Source organism: Neovison vison, chromosome 4, assembly GCF_020171115.1.
Source record: "Neovison vison isolate M4711 chromosome 4, ASM_NN_V1, whole genome shotgun sequence".
In the NCBI taxonomy this organism is placed as follows: Eukaryota; Metazoa; Chordata; class Mammalia; order Carnivora; family Mustelidae; genus Neogale; species Neogale vison.
The window spans coordinates 72,691,891-72,717,811 of record NC_058094.1 but is presented as its reverse complement, the minus strand read 5'-3'; the positions used below and the strand labels follow the sequence as shown (position 1 = coordinate 72,717,811).

Below are 25,921 nucleotides of genomic sequence, written 5' to 3'. Positions count from 1 at the left end.
GATAAACCCTTGGCCAGACTTATCAAAAAGAAAAGAGAAAGGACCCAAATAAATAAAATCATGAATGAAAGAGGAGAGATCACAACTAACACCAAAGAAATACAAACTATTATAAGAACATACTATGAGCAACTCTACGCCAACAAATTTGACAATCTGGAAGAAATGGATGCATTCCTAGAAACATATAAACTACCAAAATTGAACCAGGAAGAAATAGAAAGCCTGAACAGACCCATAACCAGTAAGGAGATTGAAACAGTCATTAAAAATCTCCAAACATACAAAAGCCCAGGGCCAGATGGCTTCCCGGGGGAATTCTACCAAACATTTAAAGAAGAACGAATTCCTATTCTCCTGAAATTGTTCCAAAAAATAGAAATGGAAGGAAAACTCCCAAACTCATTTTATGAGGCCAGCATCACCTTGATCCCAAAACCAGACAAGGATCCCATCAAAAAAGAGAACTACAGACCAATATCCTTGATGAACACAGATGCAAAAATTCTCACCAAAATACTAGCCAATAGGATTCAACAGTACATTAAAAGGATTATTCACCACGACCAAGTGGGATTTATCCCAGGGCTGCAAGGTTGGTTCAACATCCGCAAATCAGTCAATGTGATACAACACATCAATAAAAGAAAGAACAAGAACCATATGATACTCTCAATAGATGCTGAAAAAGCATTTGACAAAGTACAGCATCCCTTCCTGATCAAAACCCTTCAAAGTATAGGGATAGAGGGCACATACCTCAATATCATCAAAGCCATCTATGAAAAACCCACTGCAAATATCATTCTCAATGGAGAAAAACTGAAAGCTTTTCCACTAAGGTCAGGAACACGGCAGGGATGTCCATTATCACCACTGCTATTCAACATAGTACTAGAAGTCCTAGCCTCAGCAATCAGACAACAAAAGGAAATTAAAGGCATCCAAATCAGCAAAGAAGAAGTCAAATTATCACTCTTCGCAGATGATATGATACTCTATGTGGAAAACCCAAAAGACTCCACTCCAAAACTGCTAGAACTTGTACAGGAATTCAGTAAAGTGTCAGGATATAAAATCAATGCACAGAAATCAGTTGCATTTCTCTACACCAACAACAAGACAGAAGAAAGAAATATTAAGGAGTCAATCCCATTTACAATTGCACCCCAAACCATAAGATACCTAGGAATAAACTTACCGAAAGAGGCTAAGAATCTATACTCAGAAAACTATAAAGTACTCATGAAAGAAATTGAGGAAGACACAAAGAAATGGAAAAATGTTCCATGCTCCTGGATTGGAAGAATAAATATTGTGAAAATGTCTATGCTACCTAAAGCAATCTACACATTTAATGCAATTCCTATCAAAGTACCATCCATCTTTTTCAAAGAAATGGAACAAATAATTTTAAAATTTATATGGAACCAGAAAAGACCTCGAATAGCCAAAGGGATATTGAAAAAGAAAGCCAAAGTTGGTGGCATCACAATTCCGGACTTCAAGCTTTATTACAAAGCTGTCATCATCAAGACAGCATGGTACTGGCACAAAAACAGACACATAGACCAATGGAACAGAATAGAGAGCCCAGAAATAGACCCTCAACTCTATGGTCAACTAATCTTCGACAAAGCAGGAAAGAATGTCCAATGGAAAAAAGACAGCCTCTTCAATAAATGGTGTTGGGAAAATTGGACAGCCACGTGCAGAAAAATGAAATTGGACCATTTCCTTACACCACACACAAAAATAGATTCAAAATGGATTAAGGACCTCAATGTGAGAAAGGAATCCATCAAAATCCTTGAGGAGAACACAGGCAGCAACCTCTTCGACCTCAGCCGCAGCAACATCTTCCTAGGAACATCGCCAAAGGCAAGGGAAGCAAGGGCAAAAATGAACTTTTGGGATTTCATCAAAATCAAAAGCTTTTGCACAGCAAAGGAAACAGTTAACAAAACCAAAAGACAACTGACAGAATGGGAGAAGATATTTGCAAACGACATATCAGATAAAGGACTAGTGTCCAAAATCTATAAAGAACTTAACAAACTCAACACCCAAAGAACAAATAATCCAATCAAGAAATAGGCAGAGGACATGAACAGACGTTTCTGCCAAGAAGACATCCAGATGGCCAACAGACACATGAAAAAGTGCTCCATATCACTCGGCATCAGGGAAATACAAATCAAAACCACAATGAGATATCACCTCACACCAGTCAGAATGGCTAAAATCAACAAGTCAGGAAATGACAGATGCTGGCGAGGATGCAGAGAAAGGGGAACCCTCCTACACTGTTGGTGGGAATGCAAGCTGGTGCAACTACTCTGGAAAACAGCATGGAGGTTCCTCAAAATGTTGAAAATAGAACTGCCCTATGACCCAGCAATTGCACTACTGGGTATTTACCCTAAAGATACAAACGTAGTGATCCAAAGGGGCACGTGCACCCGAATGTTTATAGCAGCAATGTCCACAATAGCCAAACTGTGGAAAGAACCTAGATCTCCATCAACAGATGAATGGATCAAGAAGATGTGGTATATATACACAATGGAATACTATGCAGCCATCAAAAGAAACAAAATCTTGCCATTTGCGACAACATGGATGGAACTAGAGCGTATCATGCTTAGTGAAATAAGTCAAGCGGAGAAAGACAAATATCATTGATCTCCCTGATATGAGGAAGTAGTGATGCAACATGGGGGCTTAAGTGGGTAGGAGAAGAATCCATGAAACAAGATGGGATAGGGAGGGAGACAAACCATAAGTGACTCTTAATCTCACGAAACAAACTGTGGGTTGCTGGGGGGAGGGGGGTTGGGAGAAGGGGGGGTAGGGTTATGGACATTGGGGAGGGTATGTGCTTTTGGTTAAATTGGAAGGGGAGATGAACCATGAGAGACTATGGACTCTGAAAAACGATCTGAGGGGTTTGCAGTGGTGGGGGGGGTGGGAGGTTGGGGTACCAGGTGGTGGGTATTATAGAGGGCACAGCTTGCATGGAGCACTGGGTATGGTGAAAAAATAATGAATACTGTTTTTCTGAAAATAAATAAATTGAAAAAAAAGTATTTTATATTGTATTTATATTGTATATAATATATTGTATATTGTATATAAATATTGTATATTTATATTGTATTTATATTATATTGTATTTATATTGTCTTAAAGACAATATAAACTGCATTCCTTGATGGAACCTACAGGGAAATGAAAAAAAAACATCTTCTGTGTGCATCCCCATCATTCATCACTTATGTGCCAAGGTAGTGGCAACTGTCTTTCTTTTTAACCAGTATGAGTTAGTGCTAGTGGATCTTTAAGACATTTGTACCCACTGAAAGAAGAGATTCTTCAAGAAATTATTCTTTTTTCAAAGAACCAATGTAATCAGCCATCTCCATGTGACAGTTTTTGCCCGAAGAACAGTTTGTTAAGAAGTTAAGACACTGTGCAGCAGACAGGGAAGATCTTCCTAAGCGAGGTCCTTGCGCTTGAGGCAAATACACGGAGCTCCAGGAAGAGGACCGTTCCGCTGTCAGTCACTTCAAGCATGCCCTGACCCAGTGTGCTTCCTAACTGCCTTCCGTGCTCTCGGAAAGCTGAGGGCCGGGCAAGCTCTGGCAGCCAGAATGTTTGGATCAATTGACCTTTTATGTCTTTTATTGTTTCCGCTGCCCTTTAAATTCCCCATCAATGCTCTGTTTTCTCCAGAGCATCTTTTCAAACCTAGAGAGGTAGGGTATCTCTTTGTGGACAGAAAATGCTGACACCTCACAGTTGAAGCTTGGCAGGTGAAGAGCTAAGAACAGAGCAGACATTCCCTCCCTCTTTCTAATGTTGCTGGTGGAATAGAGAACACCTCTTCATTCACCTGAAGTTTTGGGCAGAAGCCCTCTGCCTTCTCTTCCAGTGGTGAGGTTAGAATAGGAATGGATTTTTTTTTTTTTTTTTTTAAGTTGAGTGCATTTCTTAGAACTGTTGCCACCTTTATTCACTGACTACACAGTAGCTGGGTGAGACGCTTTTCTGTTGTTCTGGTCCTCTTGACCCTGAGAAGCTACTCTCCTGGGCTTTCTACACCATCCATGCTTTTGCTCTCTCTAAACCTGAACAGTGTGGACCATTGAACCCTGAGGATGGAGAACTTCTTTGTTCCCTGACACAGTCAGCCAGAGGGAAAAGCAGATACCAGACAAAACAGTGAATATTTTTCTGTATATTTCACACTTGAATAACAGCGTTAGTTTGGTGAAACATTGGAAAATACCAGGTCAGCCTGTTGACATTAACATTTTTTAGTTTACACAAATGCAAGACAAAGAAATTTTAATTTAGCCTTTGTCTGTCCTCAAGCTGATTATGATCTAGAATGTACCCACTGATACAGATAAGAAAATATTCAAATGCTTTAGCATTACTAAGGATGTCTGGAATTATGTGCTCGTGATGTGCATATTCTTCACGTGTATAGATCTTAATTGCTTGGTTCTCTTTATATATACATTTATGTGTTCGTTAAACATCTTGGGAATTATTCATAATAAGTAAATGTACTATAGTGACTTCTAATTTAAGAAGGTCTTGCTGTGGATCTGTTTGGTAAAGTAAATAATCCTTGCCTAATTATTTATCCCATGTATGTATATTAGTATTTGGGGTTTGATACATTTAAATAACATGAGTTACATAAATACATGGAGTATTTTGTGTTCATAAGAGATGAGTAAAAATGTAAAGGCACAATTGGTATCATGAAGATATATTACTTATGTAAAGAATTGCAGCATGGCATTACTTTGTTAGTAAAATTAAAAGCTTTCTTTGAATAGCTGAATTAAAGCCCACCTATGCTTACTGATATACTGATAAGACAACTCATATTTTATAATTTTTATACATTTATATAATTATGTATTTAATTATACAATTGTTCTATGTGTCATTTCATTTCTTGCTGCATTGATTGTGTTTACTTTCCATTTTATAATTCGTTTGCTATTTAGAATAGTTGATATTTTTTTCTAGTAATAACCTTGTTCTTAAGCCTTTCTAATGCTCTTAGTGCCCTGATTTCTTATATAAACATTATTATTTGTTGATTTTTAGTAGTATCTTTTGGCTTTGCCTATTGCCTATACAAAAATCACTGAGCTTATTACATGTTCCTCTTTTGCTCTCCTTTCTTCCATTATTTTAGTTGCATTCTTTTTACTTTGTGAGAACACAAATACTTATTTGCTATTCTTTCACCTTCCTGCATACCTTAGCCTCAATTTTAGTTCTACACGTCAGTAGAATAAATGCTTATCATAATTCCTTTTGCTGAAGATTTTGCATTATATCTTGGTTGGCTCATTCTCTAGAAGATTCTTCAAGAGCTTGAGATTAAAGTATAACCTGGGTTCCTGGACATGTAAGGCCATTTTTCTATCGCCTTGATAGTTAAATGACAGGTTTTCGGAGTATAAAATCTTTGATTCACTTTCTTTTCATGGAAAAATGTTACTCCTTTTTTTTTTCTTTTTATGTTGCTTTTAAGAAATCCATTGTCAGTCTAAATTCTCTTGTCCTTTTAAATTATTGATCATTTTGCCTGTAAGTCAAAAGGATTTGCTTGTAAGTCCTAAAGATTTTTTTAAATCATTAAAGTCTTATGGATTTATTAACATACATCTTGGAGTTAACCATTGTTAAGGTCCAATCTGGCCAGCTCTCTCGCCTTTAAAAGTATCGTATGTCAAAACATACCTTACCACAGCGAGTGAGTGCAAATAATTCAAAGGATGATAGCTCAGGCAAATGCAAAGTGAGGGGAGTCCCTCAGCTAGGACCTTTTGATGTCTAGGCCTAGAGAGAGACAAAAGGTCTTGGTTCTATGTGTATATGACAGGAACCCACCAGGGAATTTTGAATAATGGACACAGAAATACACACAATATGCCAAGGGTGGACTGACTTCTAGCAGTAGCCCTAGTGTGGGGTAGGCAGATGAGGAGGTAGAGCAGCTGTGATTCCGGCTGAGGTATCTGCTGCTGTCATCCTAGAAGTGTTAACAGTTCAACCCCAGTGTCACTTTGCTGTGAGTGACTTACCGCCTCCAGCTTTATTTCTCCAGAGGCATTTCAAGAAAGGCTCTCAGGTACCTACTGGGTGTTTTCTATAGTTAGAAAGAGTTTTCATTTTATTTCCAGGAATTTTTATATTAAGAAATTAAATATGTGTTCTGTTTTATTATTTTGTTTTTCAATGTCAGAGACTCCATATTATACGATTTTTTAATATTTGTTTATTTTGCATTTTAACCATTTTGCTCCTCACCCTTTTGACTTCTTAGGTTTACTCATTTTTATTCCTCTGATTATTTTCCTACCTTTCTCCAAAGTCCCTTATTAAATATTTGTTAAAGTCTTTTCTCCCTGGGGTACCTCATATAATTTAGACATCGATGCTATTATAATTTTCTTTTCCTCCTCGACTCCCTCCTCCCCTTCTTCACTTTCCCTTCTTCTCCCGTCCCTTTTTCTCCCCCCACCTCTTCCTTCTTTTCCTCCACTTCTTCTCTGAGTCCAATCAGCTTTTATTTTATTTCTTTCTTAATATATACTTTTCTTATTTTGGCTATAGGTTCACAAATGCTTGTCTGAGGTTATATAATTCAGTTTGCAATATTATGTAAGAGTTTTCTTCTGCTTTGTGATTGGTTTCCTGAGAGAGAACTTTCATTGGGTGAAACATTTGATTCCCTCTGTTTTCCTCCTGCAGTAGCAGTGAATGGGTATGACAGTTGAAGTCTGTGCCCTTAGCGGACAGGGTGCCAGTGGAATGGGTTGCAAAGTTCCTGTTTCATGAATGGGAAATTCTTGGTTTGTTTGGTGTATTTGGTTCGTGTGAGAAGAGCTTGTATGCCCTTGATTTTATTTTTTTTATTCTTTTTTCTAGCAGGAACCCAATATTCCCCCTTTGCTTCTTTTTTTCTTCTTTCGCCTTTCAGTCCACAAAGGAGGCCCCTCCCTTTCTGGTACACTCATCCCTCAAAAACAGTGTTTCTCAGTCTCGTCACTTTGAGTCCACACACTATTATGTCCCTTCTCCGCTGTCAGTGCTCTGATTTATCAGAAATATTTTTCAGGGGGCGCCTGGGTGGCTCAGTCAGTTAAGCATCTGCCTTCAGCTCAAGTCATGACCCCAGGGTCCTGGATCCCCACCTAGCAGGGAGCCTGCTTCTTCCTCTCCCTCTGCTGCTCCCCCTGCTTCTGCTCACACTCTCTCTCCCTCTCTCAAATAAATAAATAAATAATCTTAAAAAGAAGAAATATTTAAATATTTTTTAGTTATTTCACACTTACAGTGGACTTTATCTTTCTGAGAGTATCTTAGATCAATCACAGATGTTTCTCCTCCAATTTTCTCCTCCTCAGCAGCCTTCACAGGCCTTCCTCCTAGCACCCTCCCCGTCTCCGCCTGCTGAAAATTGGCATTTACTTCCAGGCCACTGGAAGTTTGTGGTGTTCTCTGAATTCTAGTTATGCCATTTTCCTGGTTTTATTTGTAATATTGAGTGAGAAATAATACAAAGGAGTAGCCAGTGGGGAGAATGTAGTGTCACAAAGGCAAGGGATACAAATTTCTCAAGAACAGTGGAGTAGTCTGTGTGGCAAGTGCTACAAGAAGGTTGATTAAGCTGAAGATTAAAAACAAAACATTGGTTTAGCGTCATCAGTGACCTTAAAAAGAGTCTCACTGTTGAGCAGTGGGTACAAAAGACAGAGAAAACAACAGGAGAAAATGGATACAGTACATACAGCAAGTACAGAACACTTAGTTGAGAAGATTAATTATAAAAGGTGTTTATATTAATTATATTTATATTAATTAGGTGTGTATTTAATGTGTGGTAACTGAAGGCAATGGGGGGGGTCAAAGTTTTTGCTTGCTTGTTTCGACTTTTAATTTAAGCGTATACTTCCAAAAGCTACATGAATCTTAAATATACTTGATGAATTTTTAGTAACTCAGCAGCCTGGAGACCAAAGAATAGAATGTTACCACCTTCCTACAAGCCCCAGCATTCCATGCTGTCATTAATTACCCTCAGGAGATCAATCTCTATACTAATGTCTGACACTAGTGTTGACCACTCTTTCGTGTCTTTCTTTGCAGTGCACTGTATTTGTGAGAATTACTCACTTTGTTGTAAGCTTTTCATTCTCATTCATTGATGTTTAATGTTCTACTATTGAATATACCACAATTTATTTATTTATTAATATGTTGAAGGGAATCTGGGCATTTACACGTGTTAAACTATTATGAATAAAGTTGCTAGTACTAGTCATAATTTTCTAGATTATAGTGGTGTATTTTCTAGTATATGACTTTTGGTGAACACATGATGAATTTATCTAGAAATGGAATTGCTGGGTCATAGAAGACATACATATGACTATAGCCAAACAATTCTACAAATTGTTTTTTCTTAAAGCACTGTATAAGAGTTCCAGATGTTGAATAATTGTGTCAACATGCAGTTGCCATTTTAAAATTTCATTTTATCAATTGCGCTATGGTTTTAGTTTGCATTTCACTGAACACCAGCGAAGTCACATGTTTTTGGCCCACTGCACATTGTCTTTGAGAAGTGTCATTTCTAGCCTTTTGCTCATTTTTCTCTTTGATTAGCTCTCTTTTCCTCACTGATTTGTAGATAGCCTTTTTACATTCTGAGTATGAGTGATTCACTGATGTATACAAATCTATTTTAGGATATGGGAAATTTTAAGTATATTTCCGTATTGATGGCAATAATTTAGCACCTCAAAATACAGAAGTAAAATTGCAGGAGAGAAAGCCTTGAGTAGGCAGTAGGTGATAGGACCGTCTAGTAGGAGGGGTTGGCCATTGTGCCTGTCTTGTATTTAACTTACATCTTTGTTTAGAGTTAAATGTTTCTATTATACTATTGTAGATGTGATATTTTAATTCAATAAAATTGTATCCATGTATTGGAATATCTTTACCTTCTAAATAAGGAGAATCTTGATTTAAAAAATAATAAAAGAAAGGCTTTTTGCATGTATATAGAAAGGTCAAGTATTTTCTGCTGTGCTCACTGGCTTTCTCTTATGAGAACATATGCCACTGTGCCATGGTATTAAGTCTTAGAATATTATCATTGAATCATTTAACATTTTCTTTTTTGCTGTTCTTCTTTAAGCTAGGCTTTCGAAAAATATTCATTGTATCTGATTATATTGTTGTCTTCTTTTAAAATTTCAGTGGTTTTATGGAATATTCTGAAGTATGTTTTCAATTACTCACTTGAAATTTTCTTTTTTTCCTTACATTTTATTTTTGTCTTTATTTTAGCAAGCTTTTAATTCTTTGGGATTTTAAATATCTCTCTTTACCTCATTTATTTATATTATCTCTGTGATTTCTTTCATATTTTTATTTTTGCTAATTTTTAAGCTTTTTAAATTTAACTATATATAGAAATATTTTAAGAGCAGGCATTTAAGTAATTCATGCCCTAGTGTGAACTGTTTTGTTCCTTCATTTGGTTTTCAATGGATCTTTGGCCCTTTCCAACCCTTTTTGTAGCAAAATGTGTAATCTAAAATCCATAGTCTCGGCTTGCACAGTTATGGGTCATAAAACAATTTTTATAATAGGTGGCCATTGAAAAGAAGAAAGAAGTTGGCTGATAATTAGTTCTATTCAAGGAAGGTGCCTCCATTCTAGATTAATTTAATCAAATCATAAGCCTTTGTGAGGTTTAGGTGATTTCTTTTACACTTCTGTATACTAAGGAGAGGTTGACTAGGGCCAAGGTTCTTCATTATATCATCTCAGATAAAGACAGTTTCTTCTCTGTGGGATCACCTAACAAACAAAAACCAATCTCCAGAAAAAGCAGCATGACCTTGTTTGATATTTCAGAGCAAAAAGAATCGCGACTTCCTCTTTTACTTTAGCTCTCAGCTGTCCTGAGAGGAGGGTAAAATTCTTAGTACTTATGCTTATGATTTTAGAAAGCATCATTTTTTAACAAGTCTCTGAAAAGTTAGTTGGAAAGCATTCAGGAGATAAGTCTCAGTGGCCTTTCATTGATAACCAAACACATTATCATCTCATTCTGAGTCCTTCTCTGAGGGAAATAGCTTTCCCTCAGTCGGTTCTGCCCCACTTCCTCCCTCCCTCTGGGATATTTTCCATCTGCCTTGTGCTATAATCCCCCTCCAAATGTCCTCTGTCCGGTAGGATTATAGACCCTTAGTTATCTTCATTGTTCATTATCAGTTACCCAAATGTGAAAGTTTATATGGTAATTCTCCTCAGCTGACTTCTCAGTTTGCCATGCACCTCTGCATAAAATGTATTCTAGAAGCTGGAGGACTTTTCTACCAATAGAACTGGTGAAACTTGATGTGTCTTAACCTGAATTAGGCTTGCCATATCCAGTAAGCAAATATGTCTTTTGAACCATGACTGCATACCTTTTCTTTCTAAATTTCTGTAAAGTAAGTGATAGCCTATTTTTATACTGGAAAAACTCCCAGACAATACTTCCCAGTGGCTAAAATTACAATTATAATAATTCAGGTCTTTTATTTTTCCTCTTTGACTCCAATATTTTTCTTTTTCTTCTAGATGCCTAGATTTAAAAATACAAATTCTCTTTCTCCAAAACTTTTGGCTCTTTCCTCTCTGGCTATAAAGGAAAAAAAATATATAGTAGAGATAAGAGACCTGGCCATCTTAATTCTAATTAATGAAGGTGGGAGGAAGGTGGCAGATTATCATTGACCTCACAGGCAAACATTTTATTTTTTTCCCATTTTGCTGTTGATACTTCATAGCGAAAGATAGCATGCCTTATCATTTATAGCTCTCCTACCAAAATTATCTAGTGTCTTGCTTTTACAAAGAATGTTTCTGTCAGTGGTATCATCTATATCCTGACAACTGGCATAATTATTTCCCATGATCAGAATACCATACTTGGTAATGACATTATTAAAGACTTATGATTGGTCAATCGAGACTTGGAAGGTTGATTTCCCGTGGGCTGCTGATTTCCTGATACCCTTCTGACTCCAAGGAAAATACACCTGACCAAATAGACCAATGAGTCAAAGAAAGAAGTCAGCACTCGAAATCTAAAACAGTAAGGTGAATTTGTTTCTTATTGGACAAAGAAAAATTGCACTTGCAGGATACAGTCTCTCTGAATAAAGCAAATGCTATTCTCATATATGTTTGGAGAAGCATGAGTTTCGGGATCAGTGATGTACAAAAGCAAGACCGGTTAGGGATTCACTGATCTTTAGCTGTGGACGGTTGTTTATTAGACTGTGGCCACTGCTGTTACTTTCAGAATATGGGGCTGTCACAAAATGTCTGGCATCCAGATGTATGATTACTGATTTATGGTTTTCATTGATCAATTGAGATTGTTTAATGCCAGATCTGGGAGTTACTTGTTACTATGACCAAAAAACAATCAATCTTTTCCTAGGGAAATTAAAATTTTTTATTTTTCATGAGATATTTTTACACACTGATTTGTACTAGAGTTATAGGTGCCGTGTTTCATCTGCTTGACTATATTTTAGCTCCTTGAGGGACCTTGACTTATGAAATGATATCCCCAAAGCTCCCTGCATAGCACCTTATAAAAGCAAGTCCTCAGTGTGTTGAGAGATGCTACATGACCAGCCTCTGCAGGAACTTAGCCACAGTACTATCAGACAAGAAGCAGAGAATCCTTTTCATCGCTTCAAAGAAACATGAATGTGTAAATAAACAAAAAATTCAGGCAGAGGTTGCTATAGTCACATCAGACATCAAATCCCCTAGGATACAGAAAAGAAAAGGAAAGCTGGGATAGAAACCAAAGCAAAACTAGAAGGCACAGTTCTACAGGATCTCCTTAGTCTCTCTGGTTCCTCAAGCCTGTATTCCTCTATAAACTCACCTGCAAGTCCAAGTCTGGCCTAGCTTCTCAGCCAATAAGATCCTCCTCATTTTCTCTGCCCTACCTTTCCCCAGCTCAACAGCAACTCAACATAATTAAGCCTAGTTTTAATAATAGATCAAAAAGCTAATAGAGGTGTGATCTTTTGCAGAACATAGGGCTCTCTTTTTGTCTCCACAAGCCGTGCAGTGTTGAGCACTGTGTACTCATGCTGGTAGCCCCGAGTCTCACACACTTGGTCCACCCACTGATGCTAATTTCCAGAGACTCATCTTAAAAGTTTCTGTACTCTTGTTTACTGTAGCTTACTTTGACTTCCAAAAACAAGGCTGGAGTTGTTGAGGCCCCTTGAATATCTGAGAATGCCTAGTTGTCTGCTCTGAGACAAGCCTCTAGGACCAAATCAGCAACTGCCAGATCCTCAACTCAAGGAAGAGCGACCCTAGGGGGTCCCATGTCTTCTCTCATCGTGCTGTGTATTTTTCAGCATTCTTTTCATCCTGAACTCAAACACTCACAAGATGTAACTGACATTTAAATATTTAAAAGTTTGGCTGATGAGAAGAGGATACAAAAGCAGTTCTGGATATTAAGAAGCATTGCTATAACAACAGAGTTTATAGTGTTGTGTGACCCTGTGAACACCGCTATTAGAAACATCTTCTATAAATTGAATAGTGAGTAAGATAGAGGCAAAGTAACACAATCAATGCTTAATATCAAATTGAAAACCAATGGAAAAAAGGTTTGATAGATGTCATTTATACTCAATATGAAATATATAAAGATGATGATATTATTATGTGGTTTTAGAATATGGTATAAGATGGGGGTATAAACTGTCCCTGTGGCTCACTCACACTTTGTGGCAGGTAATGAGTAATGAAAAAAAAAGTGAATTGGAGCAATAAGACATCACCAGTTATATACTGTTGCCCCCTGAGATCCCTCAGGAATTCTAAGTAGTAGGAGCACACCAGAAAGGCAGGAGTCCAGCATCTTTCTAGGGCTTACCCTGATGAATATCTCTTGGATAAACAAAAGAATGAATGAATGGATGAGATCCCAAGACTTGCTTCTTTGGGGCCTGAAAGAAGAAGACTATGGCAAACTGTGAGCATAATGGAGAAGAGTTTAGTATTAAGGAAGTTGTGCAAGTGGAAAAGAAATTAATAGGGAAAGGTTACTTTGAGTAGATTAATAAAGCTAAGATCAATAAAAAGGAGAGAGAGGTAGAGTCACTTCAGTTCCCTAGTTCTGAGTTTATAAATGAAGCACAGATGTTTGGGAAAGATGGATGTGGGTCTTTGGCCTAAAGGTGGGGAGTTTCACAGAGCAAAGGAAGAATGTGGTCAAACGATGATTTGTGCATATAAACACATTACTAAGACTCAGAATTTTCTGGTTTGCTCTGTAGTGGCTCTTTTTAACCCATATCTTTATGCAGGGACAAAGCCCAAAGGAAAGCCATCATGCTTGAGATGGAAAACAAGCACAGAAATGATAAAGATTTGGCTGTAGAATTGAAGAGCAAGAAATGAGTGCGTGCAAAAAAAGCTACAGTGATAGTCGTGAGAGGGCATGATGAGACAGGCTGTCTGATTCATTAATGGTGGGAGAAGAAATGTTTAATATTGTTCTGCAAAATTAATTTGTAGACTGAACACATATGAATTTGGCCTTGTAATTCCATTTCTCAGTATCAATTCTAAACACTTAGAAGAGAATTGAAGTAGAAGTAATAAGACATGCGGTGCAAAAATAATTATTCTAATTAATACTAAGTTTAAAAATAAGGGTAAATTGGGCGCCTGGGTGGCTCAGTGGGTTAAGCCGCTGCCTTCGGCTCAGGTCATGATCTCAGGGTCCTGGGATCGAGTCCCGCATCGGGCTCTCTGCTCAGTAGGGAGCCTGCTTCCTCCTCTCTCTCTCTGCCTGCCTCTCTGCCTATTTGTGATCTCTCTCTGTCAAATAAATAAATAAAATCTTTAAAAAATATATTAAAAAAAATAAGGGTAAATTAAAGATGTTAGATCTATTGGACAGATGTAGCTAACTTCCACAGTTATGTTTTTGAAATAATTTTACTGATGTCGTTCAATGGCTATAAAATGAAACCAAGAGAAAATAGGACTGTACTATATTGTTTACGTATATAATATATAAACATATTCACAGAAATATATACATTTAAAAAATAAAACCAAGGAGGGACACCTGCGTGGTTCAGTTGGTTAAGTGCCTGCCTTCAACTCAGGTCATGATCCCAGGTTCCTTGCTTGGCCAGGAGCCTGCTTCTCCCCTCTCCCTGCTGCTCCCTCTGTGTGTGCTCTCTCTCTCTGACGAATAAATAAATAAAATCTTAAAAATTAGATAATATACAAAAATGTTAGTTTTGCTTATTTCTGTAGGGATAAACTTTATATTCTTCCTTTTCCTTATTATTTCCTGAATTGTCTACAATAAGTTTAACCTATGTATTACAACTTAAGGAAATGAAGTAATAGGATTGAGTGACGGCCTGAAGGAAGAAGGGAATAAAGAGATATATCCTATGATTGGTCCTTCCAAAACTGGACTAAATTTCTCTCTCTGATGATGAAACTGTTTCTAGGCTCTGACATGACTGCTCATTATTAGAGATCAAAATAAAAAGTTAAAAATTTCAGTGTATCCCCCAAGCCCCTAGGCAATTTTTTAGCAACCCTAGAAATTGCATAACTAACCCAGATGGGAAGATGACTAACATAAGATCATCACATAAATAATAGAATAACTAATTATACAAAAGCAATAGTTGATGATAGTACGTTTAAATATGATTTGAGTAGGACAGACAAGAGGAAAGGAGTAACATGCATGCAGTTTCTGATTCAGGCCAAGTACTTTACATGATTCATAAGCCCATTTCTTTGGTAACAGACAAACATCTCTTATCCCAACCAGAATGTGGACTCTGAAAATTAGTAGAAACAGGGCCACCTGTGTGGCTCAGTCATTAAGCGTCTGCCTTCAGCTCAGGTCATGATCCCATGGGATCGAACCCTACATGGGCTCCCTGATTAGCGGGAAGCTTGCTTCTCCCTCTCCCATTCCCCCTGTTTGTGTTCCCTCTCTCGCTATGTCTCTCTCTGTCAAATAAATAAAATCTTTTTTTTTTTTTTTAAAGAAAATTAGTAGAAACAGGCCATGGAGTCCCCCAGTTATCTTTACTCTGCATAGCTAAAAGACACTTAATTTGATAACCATTTGTATCCCCTAATTTGCACAAGAAATAAAAATGAATCTTACCTACAATTGGGGTTCAGATACACAGTGACAACGTACAACTACGTCTGGCAGACATCATGGTAAGGAGGCTGAGCTTTCAAGGTCATCTGGGTGAGAAAGCAGATGGGCAGTAAGAGACAGGTTGTGCAGTAAGCCCCCAAGGGCTTATAGAAACTTTCATTCATTGAAGATTGGCTGGACCACACTTCCATAAGGCATGGAAATGTTTGTGTCACAGGTTAGTACACTCCGGAGAGGCCCCACTGCAGAGGAGGCATTAAACATTGGAATGGATAGGATGATTCATCTGGTACATGTCAAGCAGCCTATGTTATCAGTCATCCCAGTACCAAAACAGTGAACTCCAGAATGGAGTAACCATTTCAGCAGAAGATGGAGAACATAAATGTGGCAAGATACAGTGTTTTTCTTACCAAGGCAGATCTAGCTACTGCCATTACTGAAACATAAATCAGGAGGAGTATAATAGTCCAGTCTATGAATCTAACACCATTTTTTTAACTTACCTCTATTTTTAAATCAATTAAAATATTTTTGTACCATGTGCTTCTTATCTTTAGAATTATAATTACAAAATCAAATGGTATTAATATTTGGCTGATTCTGCAAGGTTATTTTGCTGAGATTTTTTTTAAAGATTTTATGTATTTATTTGACAGATTGAGATCACAAGTAGGCAGAGTCAGGCAGGGAGAGAAGAGGAAGCAGGCTCCCCGCTGTGCAGAGAGCCCAATGCAGGGCTTGATCCCAGGATCCTGAGATCACGACCTGAACCAAAGGCAGAGGCTTTAACCCACTGAGTCATCCAGGTGCCTCTGAAAAGATTTTTTTAAAAGATTGTGTTTATATATTTACTTGGAGAGCACACGTGCGCATTAACAGGAGGAGGGGCAGAGGGAGAGGGAGAAAGAAAATCTCAAGCAGACTCCACAGTGAGCACAGAGCCATACTGGGGGCCTGATCTCACAACCCTAAGATCACGACCAGAACTGAAATCAAATGTCAGCTGCTTAACCTACAGAGCCAACCAGGTGTCCCAGTTTTGCTGAAAATTTTAAATAATTTTCTCTACCAACGTTAATGGTTGGGAGAGCCCCTATCTCACTGTACCTTCTCCTGACCTTTATCAGTATAGTTTCTAATTAACACACATTCACTTTCCTGTTCCCCAACTCTTTAGCCAAATCCTTAAAATTTCCATGCTTATTTTCCATTGTAAGCATTACAACTTCTCTTCTAGATACCAGTACCAGGTTAAAGTATATTCTGTAAAGAAAGAAAACCAGCAACTTGCTAGTAGGTTGATTATACCTGACATCCTCTACATTTTAGCGGACATTTTTTCATTGTGATCAGATTGATCCCTATTCTAGGCCTGGTTTTGTCTTTCTTGCCTGCAGTATGTCAGTCAGGACCATTATCAGAAGGATTCCTAGAGTATCTCATTGCAAAGATGGCACTTCATGTAACACTGCTGTAGCAAAGAAGATGCAGCAGTAGGCACGTGATTATGGTATCCTCTGGTTCCACATATACTGCACCATGAAGTGTTTGTTTGAGGTAGTGTAATGTTCCCTTGAATTTGCTAGCTTGGGAATGACATCCTGTGCTATGCTCTTTGCCAGTGTGTTGTATACACTTTAAATCAGTGACCACTGCACATGGTGCATTATCCACATGTAAAATACATGGGTTCAAAAATCAAAGTGGTGGGGCACCTGGGTAGCTCAGTGGGTCAAGCTTCTGCCTTCGGCTCAGGTCATGATCTCAGGGTCCTGGGATTGAGCTCCTCATTGGGCTCTCTGCTCAGTGGGGAGCCTGCTTTACCCTCTCTCTCTGCCTACTTGTGATCTCTCTGTCAAATAAATAAATAAAATCTTTTTAAAAAATTATAAAAATCAAAGCGGAGTGGTAGGAGTGGCTCAGTCACCATCAATTTCAGTGGCTGACTTGGTGAATTTTTGGTACAGTTCTAGGATCCGAAGCTCTGGAGATCTCAGGTAGCAGAGGACAGCATGATGAAGGTCCCAGGGAAGGTCCCGCTAAACATTAAAGCTATGGCAGCGGACAATCATTGTGTACTTCAGTAAGTCACTTCATCCAATCTTAACCTCTGAGAAATGTGAGGTAAGAAAAGATGAATCTTTCATTCATGGAGTGGGTCTTCCAGGTAGTTGCTGGTGGAAAGATAGTAGTTCTTACATAGTACTCATTCCTTGCACAAAATGTATGTGTTTCAGAAACACCAGCAAGTAAAAGCTTTCAGAATGAGTGACAGTGGCGTGGAAGAAAATTCTAGGGACAATAGTTCCACACTCTCAACTCCTAGGAACTCAGTACTATGGAGACAGCGTCCTAGAAATTGTTAATCGTATATGTCCAAGGATAGCCTTGAAGTGGAAATCCAAAAATTGATTTGCTCTACATACATGCAAAGCAGGCTCAAGAGCTCAAACAATGGAATTCATTGTTTTATAAACTCGTTAAAGAAATACTGCATTATGCACACTGTTGATGACAAAGAATGATATTATATGGGGAAAAAAAACATGGAAATAGAAGACTATGAGGAACAAAATTACTTAGTACAACTGTACATTGAATGTGAAGATGTTTTAGGGCACTATAAGAAATTTGCTCCACTTATTTTCTTTAATGTATTCACAGATGGAATCAATGATAAAAATCCATATGTTTTTTAAATAGAAAAGAGGTTTTTTCAGAGGTATAAAATAAAAATTACAAGTGATAAGAAACATTTTATTTTGTGCATCTTGTGGCTTATTTTCTTGCTCAGTAGTATATCAAATAATGATACAATTAAATAATGATATAACTTACAATCAGTTGCATTATGTATTTAATGAAATAAAAAAATAACTGCCTCAGTTAGCATTTTATTCCTCTATAAGTATCAGAAAGCCTGTCCAACAGTGGAGTAAATAAGAATGTTTATTATGTCCTTAACAAGAGATCTCACAGCTGATTTGGAAACTCAGCAATGTCATCAATGAGCCAGATCTTTCTTTCCTTTTTCTGTCATCCTGAGTATGTTGGGTTTTCATTTTCATGCCGGTTGCATCATTGTTGCAAGATGTCTTCTGTGTTTTTAGACATCACATCTATTTTCAAGGTAGCAAGAAGGGAAAAAAGGCAATTTATGAAACCTCTTCTTAAAGGAAACAAATGATCTTACCTATCTAACTAGTGGAGATTTTCTTATGTCTCCTTGATGAAAACTGTTTGATAAACCAGTTTATCTAAACCACAGTGGTAAGAGAGTCTGGGAAAGTAAGTATGGAGAGGAACTATCATTTAAGAAAGCAAGACTTTTTTTTTAAAAGTGTGTATATTATTGAACAATGCAAATAGCCATACTTGGTTGAAAAGCAGGGCAAGGTTGGATTGCAAACATGGGGGAAGAGTCCTTTGGACTGAGTGATACAGGACACAAACAATTTGTAGAAAGAGGAGGATTGGGTGAAAACAAGAGAGCAGGAGTGAGAATTAGGAGAGTTCTGGCTCTGGCATTCAATCAGTAGCATCCATCATAAAGTCATGGACAAACTGTGTCCAACTTGTTCAGTATCTCACTCTTTCAACAGGAATTATATTGGAACTTCAGGCAGCAACATTTTCATGGAGTTACTGATGTCTCATCTACTATTACTGGTTCTAAGCTCAAGTGGGCCTCTGATTTTCTTAGTTGGACTGACTTGACACTTACTTGAAATTCCTCTAAGAGGTAGACTCTAGTATGTTCTAAAAGCTCCACGAAGAAGCTAGGGATCAGGATATAATCACGCTGTCTTCAAATTGCATGGATATCTGGTTAAAATGGTTTCTAGTAACTGGCTTTTTGCTTTATTCTTTTGTCCTTGTATGGTACTTAAGTCTATTCAGGAACTAAGTTCTTACCTCTTAAACTTCGGAAGCTCCTTGACTGGGTTCCAAAATATAGTCAGTCGACCCTCTCCAAATGCTGGAAATCATTATTTTCTTTCCTGCATTAGAATTATTTCAGTTTCTTGTCTGATCCTTTCCACCATGCAGTAAATCCCTTGAATTCAAGGACAGCATCTCCTTTCTATCCTTAAGGAACTTCTCACTGAATGTTCATAGGCAGGGGATAAATCTTGTTAAATGAATGAATATAATGAATTAAGTAAGAATTTTCATCAAGTGTCAGGAAACCTCTGAGAGAAGTCAAAGTCTCAGAAGAAAGGCCAATTGCTCTATAGGATCTGAACTCTCAAAGACCTACCTACCTACCTACCTACCCTCAAATTCATCTAGAACCATGGCCACTTCAAAGTTCTTACAATGATAGCCACAATCATACATTATACACACCAACATTAATTACTCATATGGCCTTCCAGAGATCTATCATTCATCAGCTATTTGCTTATGTGGATTATAAGCCTATAAATAATCCTCTTTGTCTTGCGGTCATTGTGCCCTCTCACTAAAGGTCTATCCTTCTTTTCAATCCTCAAAGCTTCTATCTTTCCTTCAATTAATGCTTCCACTGATACAAATGCAAGCTTCCCACAGTTAAGGCTTCCACTGATACAAATACAAGCTTTCCACTCAGATATCCTCAGTTCCTCCCAAGTCAGTTTCTTAAGGGGCTGCACCAGCTATCTCCTGCTGCAAAACTAAATTACTTCAGAATATAGTAGCTTGAAACAGAAAGCATTTCATTATGTTTCATGATTTTGTACATCAGAATTTGGGCAGTGTTAGCTGGTTGGTTCTTTTCTGTATAACTTTGACCGTCATCTTTCAGTGGAATTCAGCTGGACTGTTCTAGAAAGTCCACTGGCTTTACTCACATGCCTGCCAATTGAAGGGTCATATCCAGAGAGGTGACCTCAGCTGGGCTCTTCACCTTCCCCATGTAGTCTTAGATCTTCCTGTGGTATCTCCAACTGGGAAATCAGATTTTATAATGATAGATCAGAGATTTAAGATATCAAGACAGAAACTTACAGTTCCTAAAGTCTAGGCTTGCAACTGTTATAGTATCATTCCAACCCATCATGCTGGAATGCTCCAAGGATCTTGTCCAGTGTAGATTCAATGGAAGGGAAATAGATCCAAACTCTCAAAAGGGAAATTTTAAGTAACACAGACATGGTTTCTTTGCTATCATCTTTCCTACAGCCACAAGTTATTTACATTTCTTCTCCTTGCAGAATTCATTCACCTCCAGCAAGATGCCCAAAGTTTCGTCCCATTATGGCATCATCTCGAAGTCCATAATCTAGTTATCTAAAATCAGGAGCAGGTTTGGATGAAGTTCCTTGAGAATGGTTCCTGGAATACGGTTCCTCTTGCTCTGAAGGCTCTGAGCTAAAGAGACAAGTAATCTGTTTCCTACACACTCAGTATACAACGTGAGACAGTTACGGCAACCACAACAGACACCTACCTTCAAAATGGGGAAAAATAAGAGGCACGTAGCTGATTCATAGTGACTCTGAATCTGGCCAGGTGCACGTTTCCAGTTCCGGATGCCTGGGAAATATCCTCAATGGTATTTGGATCCACCCTTTGTGAATTTGAGTCATCCTTCCTTTCCCATAAGAAATACACCAGGTGGTCTACGGCCATACCACCCTGAACGCGCCCGATCTCGTCTGATCTCGGAAGCTAAGCAGGGTCAGGCCTGGTTAGTACTTGGATGGGAGAAATACACCAGGTGCACTCTATGTACTCTTCCCAGGCTACTTCCTTTCCATAGATTATTAGGAGACCAATAACATAATTTTTCTTTTTCATTTCATACTGTTTTAATTCAGTCTTTCAGCTAATACATTCTGTAGGTGTCTAATCTATCAGATTATTTTTCCCTCTGTTAGGTAAAAGCCATACTTACATTACTTCTCAAGATGGCCACTTACCTGTCTTGGGCAACTGGTGAGGGTCTTGGAAACAACAACAACAACAACAACAAAAACACTTAACATTCTTTTTTATTTTTTTAAAGATTTTATTTATTTATTTGTCAGAGAGCAAGCGAGAGCGAGCACAGGCAGACAGAGTGGCAGGCAGAGTCAGAGGGAGAAGCAGGCTCCCTGCGGAGCAAGGAGCCCGATGTGGGACTCGATCCCAGGACACTGGGATCATGACCTGAGCCGAAGGCAGCTGCCTAACCAACTGAGCCACCCAGGCGTCCCAACACTTAACATTCTTAAAAATATTATTGCCCAACAAAACAATCTGTGAAGCATACCCTTATATCTTTCTGAAGTATTAAACGAAGGGTCGTACAACCTCGTCCTGACTTCAACCTTGCCCAGATACTGAGTCTTACTGACTTTGGTTTGAATTTTGCCTTAAGACCAAATCCTACTTTGAGAGTCTTTTGCTGGCTAGAAAAACTTTCCTGGGAACTCTTTATCTTCTCTAAATTCTTCTCAAAAACAGAATAATGCCCACTTCTTTTTTTATGTTTTGTAATAGACTATTTTATCATAGCCAGCATAGTCAATGTTTCAGCATTCTGTCTAGAAATCCACTTAGCTAGATCAATGAGTTCAATAGGTACATTTTTTTATTTCATTTCTGCAGGTCATAGGCGTTGCCAAACGTCCTGGCATTATATAACCAAAGTTTCTTTTTCCTCAGTTCCAATAATGTGCTCCTCAGTCTCTCTCAAGTATTCATGAACCTCCCAAGGCTCTTCCAGCTTTCACTTCTAGTCTCCTTGAGGCCATTCTAGGTTCTTTCTGCCAGGTCCCAAAGTCACCGGTTTTAGATTTCTGTATGACAACACCTCACTCCTAGCAACAAATGTGGTTCCAGTTACTTGTTTCTCTGGAACAAAGTACCCAAACTTAGTGGCTTGAAACAGCAATCATTGACTGATAACCCCCAACTTTCTGAATCAGCACTTTAGGCAAGGCTCACCTGGGTGATTCTTTTGCTCTGGGGAGCATCAGTTGGGATCAACCAGTGGTATTCAGCTAGTAGGGAGGCTTATCTGAAGAGTCCAAGTCACCTCACTCACTGGCACCTTGGAGGGGATGTTGGGAACTTTGGGCTTCCTTGAGCTTCTCTTCCACTTCATGTAGTCTTAGAGCCTCTCCACATGGTTTTTATAGCAGAGTAGTCGGATTTCTTAATGTGGTGACTTAGGAATCTAAGGCAAAGACATAAATGGCCATTCTTCCTAAGGGAATGACTCTGAACTGGCATAGCATTACTCTCACTGTATTCTATTGGTCAAACAGTTACAGACAAGCCCAGATTCAAAAGAAGAGGAAATAGAGCCCACTTTTTGATGGGCGGAATGTTATTTATAGCCCTGGTCTTACTCTTCCCTCAATGTTTATTTTCATAACCTAATGTCATGCTATGAGTCAGACATATGAAAGCCTTTGGAAAACAGCCTGGTACCTCAAGGTTCCGACAGCATCAGCACCAACTTCAGAAGTTTGCACATCCAGTAGACATGCATTTTTATTTATAAAAGCAGTTTCATCCTGACTCACCTTCCTCTGTCTTCCTCCAGCATCACTCTCCTTCGTTTCTTATACGTAACACCCATTTCCTTCTTTGCCACTTCCATTTTCTCCCAGGTAACTGAAGAAAGTCTATCCAACTGTTTCTCCCTCTTTCCTCTCTGTTGTGTCCTCTCTCTTTTATCTATATGCTAAACAAAATATTTGGCTTAGTTCTCTTCAGTGTGTCCTCATTTCTTTTAGCCTGTCTTCCATCCTCATCCCATCTCAGGACCTTTCCCTTTTCTCTCTCAAATTCCCTCTGAATTTGCACTTGGCCAGCCCTTCCTGCCTAAAACACATGGCACATTTGAAACAGTGTTCTCTTACCATTCTCCTGTCGGTGTGTGTCCTCTAGTGTATTGTAAGGTGTACAAAGACAAGGGCCTCATCTTTTTGATCACTATTCTATGCCTGCAGCCAGAACAGTGCCTGGAACACATTTGGTGCTCAGAAATTGTTGGTTCAGTAAATAAATTAAAATGATACCATCAAAATTAAATGAAAATTATCAATAATGTTATACCCATTCACAGGAAAAAAAAAAAGTAGAAAGTGTTAAAATGAAATGACAAAGGTACTCACTGTCAAACCAAGGAACAAAGCCGATGAAAATGCTAGTACGTTCTTTGCAGCGGTTCTACATAAATGTCCTTCTACCTCTTGCAATTCCACTGTTCAAGATGAAAAAGCGCAACACAAAAAACCTACTTCCAATCCATTCATTCATTTATTGTTAAGGTTAAAGCAGTGTTATATTCATTCTTTAGGCTAAATAACTTTTTGGAGGCTCAGCAGGGAGGTAAATCAACATTGTTCAACAATAAAATTCATTCTCATTTCCCAAAGCCTCAGATTTTGGAGTACAGCCATGCTACGTGGAATACTGCCTGAACAATCTATGAGAATGAAAGAATAAAAAGGCTAGATGCCATTTAAAAATAGCATGGTACAACCTCATTTACATCTTCAGGTTCATGTATAATATGAATGGAGGGACATTTTGGAAGGTTCCTAACCCTTCTCTTGTTTACTGAATATAGGCAGTAAATGAAGATCGCATGTTCTGGAAGACTATCTCCATTCTCACTGCATGAGTTTTATTTTATTTTTTTATTTAAATTCAATTAGCCGACATATCGTACATCATTAGTTTCAGATGTAGAGTTCAATAATTCATCAGTTGGGTATGACACCCAGTGCTCATCCCATCACAACTGCATGAGTTTTAAATGCTTAAAAACTGGTATATTTCCCCCTCCAGAGTGTAGTATCAGTGCCACATTTGCAATCAGTGAAACTTGGTAAATATCTTCCAAGGCAGCAGGATTGGTTTAGTACACCATAAATGCTCATCACTGCCTCTAGAATATTTTATGTTTGCTTTCTTCACATACTGATAAGATATAATTTTTTTTCAACACAGATCATTGATTTTAAAGCAAATGAATCACAGAATGCCAGCCCTGTAAAGGACCTTGAGAAGTCATCTCTCCCATATCCTTGCCTTCATATGAGTTCACCCTAGCCCACTGTGGATAATGTTCATTGATTCCGGTTTTGAACACCTTTGTAGGAAGAAGGTCCTTCAATTTTCTTCTATAGCACATTTCAGTGTTTAATAACCCATAAGGCTCTCAGGAAATTCCTCCTTATATCCATCCTAAATTACCAACAGCACATGGATTTAGAGTTCAGTCTTAAGTAACTGGAATAAATTACCTATACTATGGAAACAGACAACCACTCTGAATTTGAGAGAGTGTTGTCTGTGTGAAATAAACTGAAAATATTACTTCTCAGGGATGGAGTAAGTGATTTTCAATCAAGAGCCTTCAACTCCACAAAGTGCTTGTGCTGCGGCAGCCTGGGTGATTGTCATCAAATGGTCTTGGCGAAGCCCTTCAGGGCACTTGTGAGCAGCCTGAGCACCAGGGCCAACACGGAAAGCAAAATATGAACCATGACAAGGAGTCAGACAAATTGTGGTCAAGCCGTACAGGTGATGAGTTACGCATACAGGCAGGCATTCCGTGCTGATCTCAGCACACACACTATGTCTGAGCAGACAAGGACAGGCTGAGCCAAGACTCCGCAAGAGGGGACATGGCCAACAGAGACTCTCTTCTTAGGAATTTTTTTTCTCGTAAGGCTGCATTACTGTGATTACACAACGTAAGTATTCTCAGGTGAAGTTCTTCCTTTTCGCTTGCCTTCTAAATTCTTTTTTTCTTCATGTTTAACCTTAGCGTTTTTGATAAATTCATTTTGATAAATTCTGATGGTGAAAAGTCAAGAGTTTATATGAACAGTATATGCTATGGATTGAAGAAGATGCTGGTTAAAAAAATAAGCTACTTGAGTTGGCTGGTCATGGAGCAGAGTCCTTATTAGTGGTGTAGCTTTGAGTAAATTATTTAACTTTTTTAAAGCTAAGTTTCTTCAACAGTAAAATAGAGATAACTATATCTAGATCATGAGTTTGCACAAGGATTCAGTGACATATTTCATGAGAAAAGCTTAGTCCTTTTAGCTGTTATCTCGCTAGTTAATGTGTGCAAGCACGAACAGTTTACTGTTGAACACAGTTTAGTGTTGACTAAAGTAACTTCATTTATTTTTAATTCACTAAGCACTTGCCTATTATGTACTTAAGTATAAAATTCTGGTTCAGACCCTTTGGTGGAATCAAGAATAAATTAGAGAATGTTCTCAATCTCAATCATAAGAGGAGATATGAGGCTACCTAGCACAATGTGGGTACTCAGTAAATATCTGTCAATCAATATTTATCTCAAAAAATGAAAAACAATCACTATAATGCAATATAGAGAGAGATTGGTACCAAAAAATGTAGAGATAAATGTCATGTAGTTGGGGGGGAGGAGGGAGTAGAAAATTCCAGATGTGTAGATCAGAAAAGTGTCATGAAGAGGAATATTTAAGGTTTATGTGGTCTTTTGGACTGAGGTATATTTGTCCCATTTGTCTTCTGAACATCACACATTATTAGCACTTCTCAATATCTTGTTTTTCTGGTTTAGCTGTCCACTTAAAAGGAGATTGAAATGAAGTCTTCCTATGTTTAAACATCTCTACAGATCAGTAATGGAATCAG

General features: G+C 38.1%; 1 long non-coding RNA gene across 1 annotated transcript; it reads right to left on the bottom strand.

Moving 5' to 3' along the window:
- Nucleotides 1-18,213: 18,213 nt before the first annotated feature.
- On the bottom strand, nucleotides 18,214-20,212 carry LOC122903956. The gene is made up of 3 exons (XR_006384120.1): nucleotides 20,131-20,212; nucleotides 19,211-19,400; nucleotides 18,214-18,414 (listed from the first exon to the last, which is right to left on the bottom strand). It is a non-coding gene; the product is annotated as an uncharacterized LOC122903956 (long non-coding RNA).
- Nucleotides 20,213-25,921: the final 5,709 nt, after the last annotated feature.